Here is a 9,099-nt window from a genome sequence, read left to right on the forward strand (position 1 = left end):
TAGTGTCTTTTACTAATGGAAGGAGGCCAGACTACTTTCATGACTCATATCTGCAGGAGGAATGTCACAGTTATTCTTACTTGTTAGTGTTTCAAATGATGTTAACCACACAACATGATACATTTGCTTTCTTATCTGATGCTTAGCTACTTTTTTATTGCATCCTAAGTAGTAGGTAGATTTCTGCAGTTATCTAATATATTACAGGGATAATGTTGATATCAGTGATTTTTAAAAGCAAGGAAAAGACTTCTACCCTTAAAAGCAATTTCTTGCATATATCCAGTGGATTGACACTAACCCTTATGGAAAAATAAGCACAAGACTTGATGTAAAGCTTTCTTTCAAGTACCCATTGTGTGGTCTATAATTCACCCTGAAAAGCTGGTAGTAAGATAACAGGAGACCTCTCAAATATATTCATAACAATATACAACTGCAGATTTCTGCTTTATACAGGTCAGTGGAGAACCATCACCGCTGAATCAATGTCTCTAACTTCTTGAATGTCTAAATTTAAAAAGAATACATTCCTGCTAAGATTCCTATCAACTCTTGCTGATTATGTTTCATAAAGGCAAATTCTCGTACAGTGGGCTTTTAAAAGGACCAATTTTCTGCTTCTCTTGACTCTATGAGACATTCAGGAATTAATGAAAAAAGCAATGCCTGTCTGGCTTGTAAGCATCACATTCTTATTTCTGCATAAATTCTCACAGGTCAACTCAAAAAACAGTTCAGGGTCAAAATCTCATCTGGTCACCTAGATTAAAAACTAATTTCTCTAAAGTACATCCTATATTGAGGCTTTTTCATGCAAATAAATAGCAAGGGCCTTATCCTCCCTTCCTTTATTAGTTGGGCATGTCATGAATTTGAACAGAACATTTTGTTCTGTACTCTAATTACATGCGTTATCAGGAAAAATCTATTCCTCGCATACATATCATTAGAAGCAGCTCTAAGAGTGTGGTTCTATCACAGGGCTCGTCACGGCAGTTCATCGTAATATTGACAGTTTAATCTTTTTGTTTCATACAAGATTAAAAGTGGCTTGATATCCATCTCTTCTTAGCTCGGACGGTGAATCCAATTGGACTCAGTCCGTATCTAAGTACCGTCTCTATCACGAAGATGGACTCCATTTTCTCAATATACTAGGTAATTAGCTACCGTTATGGGGAAAATACTTCACTGATGAGAAAACCCAAGAAAACTGATTTTCCAAAAAATAATGTTTACTCACAACTAGTGGCTAAACAAGAGGAATGAACACTCTCCTTTCCCTTTAGATGAAGTGACAAACCAGAATCATCACTCACTCACTGCCTCTTTCCTCTTAGGCAGTTTGAAGACATTGTTCTGTTTGGTCATTTGTTTTATTGGCTGTTGAAACATCATGGCTACCATTGAAATGAAATGACTTTTCAAAGCCCTTTATTGGATCTCAGGATGTGTCAGTAAAAAGAAAGAAAAAAATAAACAGATGGAATTTGAACACAAAGAAAAACGACCTTCACTCAGAAACTATTTATTAAAATGATAGTACAATGCACTTCGTCTGTGAGGTGGCAAGTCACAAATAAGAAATATGGGAACCCGTAGAGCTGTTGAAATTTAAATTATGTGGCAGCTTTCCATCAGAAATGCAACAGTAATTTAGAGTTAGGCTTTCCTGACAGATTTATGTTTCAGTAAACAAACAAAAGGACTTTCTTGACTACAGTGCCAGGTGCAGGGAAAGATCCATGAGAATTGGAAAGAATGTGGGCGAATTGATGTGGTTTTCCCCTCGCATTCAATATACTTACATATTTCACCCATATTTATATTCATATTGAGGGCCAAACCTCTCTGAATGGGATTCAGCACATCCTGTTAGAACGCACTGAAACATCACACCTTCGAATAGCTGGCAAGTGGGGCCTGGGGAAGAGGAAGCCCTCTTCAGTTCTTTGTAGTCCTGCAGAATTTCACGTTCAATCTCTGAACCATGTCATGGGTGTTAGTTCATGACTGAAATGATTTTGCAACAAGTGCCTGCTACTGTGCAAATGAGGACGTGTTTTGTATCTCAATAAAAACGAGTAGTGTGGGTTTAAATAAAATGAGAGTTTTGAAGAGTACGTTTGAATATTGGGGAAGGTGTCCTGTGTACTTTGAAAGGAGAAGCAGACAGTCTCTCTGTGATGGGGGCTTCCCCTCTTGCCTTGTCTCCCCTGAGATGAGCGTGGACATTGTCGCTTCCTTGTTTTTATCAACACCACAGCAGTCACTTGGGAAAGAACGAGGTGCTGGGAAGCTTTTCCTGGCATCCCACACAGACCTTTTTACCCAAAAGCCTTAGAGGCAGATAATGAGGTTGTAATATCAGGCTATGGAAGGATTGGTCATCCTGTTCTCCTTACCCATGTGATCCTGAAGAATGGATGGTAGTAGGCAATGAGGCCACTAGCCCTTACCAATAGACGTGATCTAACGGAGCTGCTGGCTGACATTGCATGTCCAAGGAGTGATTTTTTAGTGACTTTTTGTTACCCTAAACCTGTACACGATTCTAGGGTGTATAGCCAAGCAGTGAAACCCAGAGGTTTTCTAAGAGGTTCTTTTTTAAAGATTTTATTTATTCATTTGAGACACACAGAGAGAGAGAGAGGAGAGAGAATGAGCAGGGGGGAGAGGCAGAGGGAGAAGGAGAAGCAGACTCCCCACTGAGCCGGAAGCCTGAAGCTGGGCTCAATCCAAGGACCCGGAGACCACAACCCGACCCAAAGGCAGACGCTTAACCATCTGAGCCACCCAGGCACCCCCTTTCTGAGAGGTTCTTAAGGATCCTTTCTCATCAGCTTTTCTTTACTCTATCAGGGGTAAGGCCAGTCCATTCTAATAGAGGCAGTTTGGGATAGTGTTGCGCTATGACTGTTTTATGTAGTAAGCTCAAAGCCCAACTTATTGGAAGCCTTTGTTTGAATTCCAAAGATTTGCTCTGGGAGAAATGTGTTAATCAATGACCACTTTCATCTCTTCTGTCCTGTGTGATGTCAGGCAGCAGTGGCCACAGGGCCATTGTGCACACGGAAACACTCTGTCCTATGTAGTCCTCAAATTTAAGGCATAAGACAAATGAGTTGTGATGGAATCATTATCAGGTGGTAAGTATACTTTTCAGGAAAGAATATTTCTTAACCTTTTCTAAAGGGCAAGCTCCTGTTCAACCGTAGAGTGAGAGGTATGGTTTGCTTTATAAAGTGTGAATGTATCTGAGGACATTAAGAAGAACTTAAACACACCATAGAGGGAATATGAGAATAGATTAAGATTCCAATTCGAATTATCCCTTAAAGGATGAAGACTTTCTTTCCTTATGAGTTATAAAAAGCCTATTCAATTCAAGCTCAGCAACTACCTTCAAGATAACAAAGAGGAATATTTGTAATGTAGTGACTGTATAATTTATGAAAATGTCTAGTTATACATGAACCATTGCTGTGTTGGGGTTTTTGCACTTAATCAGGCAAATTATTTTTTGTATGTTTTATAGCTATGTTTTTATATAAATATAAATAACAAATACATATATTAATTTTGGATAAATATATATATATCTATATGTAAATATAAATGTTATATCTTTTGTATATGAATATACACTTATATTTATATATACACATAATTAATGAAAGCATGTTGTTTGTTTATTTCTTGCCTTTTGTGGGTGCTATTCTTTTGGCAAATATTGTTAATGGCAGTTTCTAGACCGTGAATAATATATGTGGCCAATTGCCTCTTCCCATAAATGTAATTAAGCAGGAGAGTGAGTCAGAGATAAGCTCCAGCTTCTAGTTCATTTTTATAGACATTTGGTAATGATGAACTGAGCAATCAAGTGTCTGTGTAAACTGATGTAACTTTTCATACCATGAGCCTAATTATAGCTCTGCTTAAATAGAAGCTAAATTGATAGCGAGTATACTTCTAACCTGAAACGTAGTCTCAATAGTGCTTATAATTACAGGGGGTTTTTTTGGAGGGAGGGGTCTACGGAGGGGCATGTGAATTATTGCAAATGTTCTTCTCTTCAATAACATCATAGAGAGAATCCTTGTCTTTGTAATCTATGCCACTCAAGCCCAGGTAAGCATATTTCCATCGTTCGATTCCCCGAGAGGTCTGGGAGTAATAGCCCAAGCACAAGACAAGGAAATATTTTGCAAATTTAGTGCAAACTAGATAACCAAACTACTTCTCATGGAGCTTATTTTCAAGCAAGAGAAAATGTAAGCAAATAAGCAAAATAGTTAATTTTTTACAATTAACATTTTTTTAATCACACAACTAAATAATTGTGCTAAGTACCAGGAAGGAAACCAACAGATAACAAGTAACTGGCTACCTATGGTAGGCATCAGGTTAGGCTCCGCAGAGGAACTGACCTTCCAACAGAGACTTGAAGGGAGATAAGAAGCCAGCCTTGCTGAGAGCCCTAGAAGAAGGAAGAGCAAGTGCAATGTTCCTGAAGCAGGATGCAGTGTGGCTGTTATAGGTATTCGTAGAAGGCTTGTGAGCTTGCAGCTTAGTGAGTGAGGAGAGCAGGATGAACAGACCGTTTGGATTTGAGGGGGGGACAGAAGGAGAGGGGAGAAAAGAAATGGAAAGAGAGGGTTCTCTTTCATTAGCTGATTTTATCCAATTTATGCTGTTAATCTGATGGCTTTCTAACCTAGCACTTTACTTCTGTTGCCTCCAAGTTAAAATATATATATATGGAAGTTTATTATGTTTCATACTCAGAGACTCAGAGACTATCAGCCCTAATATATGAATCATCCCACCACCATTGACATAGACTCCATCAAAGAATAAAGGTCTTATAAAAAAAATCCAAATGGTCTAAACACTGTGCTTATAGGAAGGCTGGTGACAGTGTCTTATATAAAGGGCAAATAATCTAAGACACATGCTGCATCCTCAGTAACCTTGGATCATATAAAACTGATAAATTGCAAACTGGTCCACAACTATTTGGCACCATGAAAATAACCCTTCACTGAGATGTGCTTAATATTAATTCCTTGTCTCTTACAAGGAAATTATAAAACACAGCTAATCCCAGTGCAAATGGCCAATAAGCATATGATAAATCACCTACCTAACACAAATGAAAGAAATACAAATTGCAGGAATTAATAAACAATATGAAAAGATATTCAACCCAGCTAATAATTAAAACCTAACTTACAACATCACTTTTTCTTTCTTCTATCTATCAGATTAATAGGAATTTAAGATTTGTTATTATCCAATGCTGGTAAAAAAGTGAAGAGTATTTTCTTTCAAATACTGTTGGAAGGAATGTATGTTGGTATGACGTTTTAAAAATTGAGATGTAATTGATAGATAGCATTATATTAGTTTCAGATGTACAACATATTGATTCGATTGATACATGTACATACTGCAAAACGATCTCCACAGTGACTCTGGTTAACATCCATCACCACACATAGTTACAGATTTTTTTTCTTGTCATGAGAACTTTCTAGATCTACTCTCTTACCAACTTTCAAGTTACAGTACAGTATTATTAACTACAGTCCCCAGTCCCCAGGATTTATGTAGAACTAGGAGTCTGTACTTTCTGGCATCCCTTTACCCGTTTCCTCCCACTCCCATCTCTGACAGCCACCACCTGCTCTGTATCCAGGAGTTTTTGTGTGTTTTTTTAAATTCCATATGTAAGTGAGATCATATGATACTTGTCTTTCTCTGCCTGACTAATTTCACTTAGCACAGTACCCTCAGTGTCTACCCATGTTATCACAAATGGCAGGATTTCATTCTTTTTATGGCTGAATAATGTTTAATTGCATATAGTACCCTACATTTTCTTTATTTATCCATTCATGGATAAAGTTGCTTGCATGTCTTGGCTATTGTAAATAATACTGCAATAAACACAAAGGTGCAGGTATCTTTTCAATTTAGTGGTTTTGTGCTTTTTTTTCTGTGCCGATAGCGCTCTTGCAAACATGGTGAACCTTCCTAAAACCCACCGGACTTTCTGGAAGAAGTGTAGCAAGCACCAACCCCACAAAGTGACACAGTACAAGAAAGGCAAAGATTCTCTTTACGCCCAGGGAAAGCGGCGTTATGACAGGAAGCAGCGTGGCTATGGTGGGCAGACTAAGCCGATTTTCCAGAAAAAGGCTAAAACTACAAAGAATATTGTGCTGAGGCTTGAATGTGTCGAGCCTAACTGCAGATCTAAGAGAATGCTGGCTATTAAGAGATGCAAGCATTTTGAACTGGGAGGAGATAAGAGAAAAGGGCCAAGTGATCCAGTTCTAAGCTTTGTATTTTGTTACATTATGAAGACAGTAAAATCTTGAGGTTATGTTCACTTCATTTGGTTGCAGTTGGTCTTGTAAGAGGGAAATAAACTAGTGCCACCAATTAAAAAAAAAATTAGTGATTTAGTTTCCTTCTGATAAATACCTAGAAGTGGAATTGCTGAATCACATGGTAATTCTATTTTAATTTTTTGAGTACCCTCCATGCTGTTTTCCATCATGGCTGCACTAATTTATATTCCCACCAACAATGCACAAGTATTCTCTCTCCTCCACATTCTCACCAACACCTGTTCTTTCATGCCATTAGCTAATACCCAATCTAACAGATATGGGGTGATATCTCATTGTGGTTTTGGTTTACATTTCCCTAATGACTGAGCCCTTTTTCAAGCACCTTTTGGCCATCTTTTTGTCTTCTTCGGAAATATGTTTGTTGATTCAGATCTTCTGCTCATTTTTTACTTATACTATTTGGTTCTTCTGCTGTTGAGTTGTATGAGTTTTTTATGAATTTTGCATATTAACCCCTTATCAGATACATGACTTGAAAATACTGTCTCCCATTTTCATAACATAGGTTGCCTTTTCATTTGTTGATGGTTTCCCATGCAGTGCATAAGCTTTTTGGTTTGTCGTAGTCCTACTCACTTACTTTTGTTTTTATCGTCTTTGTTTTTGGTGTCAAATAAAAAAAAAAAAATCATCACCACGACCAATGTCTAGGATCTTACTACCTGTGTTCTTTTAGGAGTTCAAGTCTTTAACGCATTTTAAGTTGATAGTGGTCCAGTTTCATTGATTCAGTGTTTCAGTTGCTCTCCAGTTTTATCAACACCATTTACTGACCTTTCCCCATTGCATATTCTTGGCTTCTGTATTGTAAATTAATTGAGCATATATGCGTTGGTTTATTTCTGGGATCTTTATTCTGCTCCATTTATGTATGTGCCTGTGTTTGTGCCAATACTGTACTGTTTTGATTACTATAGCTTTGTAATGTGATTTGAAATCAGAAAGTGTGATACCTCCAGCTTTGTTCTTTGTCAAAATTGCTTTGGCTATTTGACATATTCAGTGTTTCCAATACAAATTTTCCAATACAGATTTTCTGACTCCCTCCCAATACAGAAGGAAACAAAACTACTTCGGTGTTTTATTTCTGTGAAGAATGCCATTGGAATTTTCATAAGGATTGCATCTGTAGATTGCTTTGAGTAGTATGGTAATTTTAGTAACATTAATTCTTTCAATCCATGACCATGGAATGTCTTCCCATTTATTAGTATCTTCAGTTTCTTTCATCGATGCTTTATAGTTTTTCAGGTATGAGTCTTTCACCTCCTTGGTTAAATTTATTCTAGGTATCTTGTTCTTTTTGATGTAGCTGTACATGGGATTGTTTTCTCGACTTCTCTTTCTGATAGTTTATTATTAATGTATAAAAATGCAACTGACTATTGTATATTGAGTCTGTATCCTGCAACATTACTGAATTTGTTTTTACTTCTAACAGTTTTTTGGTGAAGTCTTTAGGATTTTCTATATATAAACTATCATGTCATCTGCACATAGAGACAGTTTTACTTTTTCCTTTCTATTCTGAATGGCTTTTATTTATTTTTCTTGCCTATTACTCGAGCTAGGACTCCCAATTCTGTGTTAAATAAAAATGAGAAGCATGGGCATCCTTGTATTATTCCTGACCTTAGAGAAAAAGCTTGTAGCTTTTCACCTTTGAGTATGACGTCAGCTATGGGCTTATCATATATGGCTTTTACTATGTTCAGGTACATTCCCTCTACACCCACTTTGTTGAGAGTTTTTATCATAAACGGATGTTGAATTTTGTCAAATGCTTTTTCTGCATCTATTGAGATGCTCATATGATTTTTGTGCTTCATTTTGTTAACATGGTGTATCACCCTCATTCGTGGATGCTGAACCATCGTCCTTGGACTAAATCCCACTTGATCATGGTGTATGATCCTTTTGATGTAGTGTTAAACTCCGTTTGCTTATATTTTGTTGAGGATTTTTACGTGGATTTTCTTCAGGGATATTGGCCTATAATATTCTTTTCTTGTAGCGTCCTTGTCTGATCTTGGTATCAGGGTAATGCTGGCCTTGTAAAATTCGTTTGCTGGTGTTCCCTCCTCTTCTATTTTTTTGGAGAGTTTGAGAAGGGTATTAATTCTTTGAATTTCAGTATAATGCTCCAATAAGGCCATCTGGTCCTGGCATTTTCTTTGTTGGGAGATTTTTGATTTTTGATTTTTGATTTTGATTACTGAGTCAATCCCCTTAGTAGTAATTGGTCTCTTTGGATTTTCTATTTCTTCATGATTTACCTTGTTTGATTGAATTTCTAGGAATTTATCCATTTTTCTAGGTTATCTAATTTGTTGGCATAAAATCATTCATAGTAGTTTCTTATGATTCATATATTTCTGTATCATCAGTCATAAAGTCTCCTCTTTCATTTCTGGTTTTATTTGTTGGAGTCTTCTCACTTTTCTTCTTTGTATAATACAGCTAAAGGTTTGTCAATCTTGTTTATCTTTTCCCTCCCCCCAAAAAATCAGCTCTTAGTTTCACTGATTTGTGTATGTGTGTGTGTTTTCAGTCTCTATGTCATTAATTTCTGCTCTGATCCTTATTTTCTTCTTTCTACTGACTTTGGGATTGGTTTTTTTCTTATTTCTAGTTCTTTGAATTCTAAAGTTAGGCTGCTTATTTGAAATCTTTC

The 9,099-nt window shown here is 36.9% G+C and overlaps 1 pseudogene; it reads left to right on the plus strand.

The window, feature by feature from the left end:
- The first annotated feature begins 5,914 nt into the window (after window positions 1–5,914).
- Window positions 5,915–8,683, plus strand: LOC148108922 (large ribosomal subunit protein eL42-like; annotated as a pseudogene).
- Window positions 8,684–9,099: the final 416 nt, after the last annotated feature.

This window comes from Ursus americanus, chromosome 14 (genome assembly GCF_024610735.1).
Source record: "Ursus americanus isolate L20-20 chromosome 14, mUrsAme1.1.p, whole genome shotgun sequence".
Taxonomy (NCBI): Eukaryota; Metazoa; Chordata; class Mammalia; order Carnivora; family Ursidae; genus Ursus; species Ursus americanus.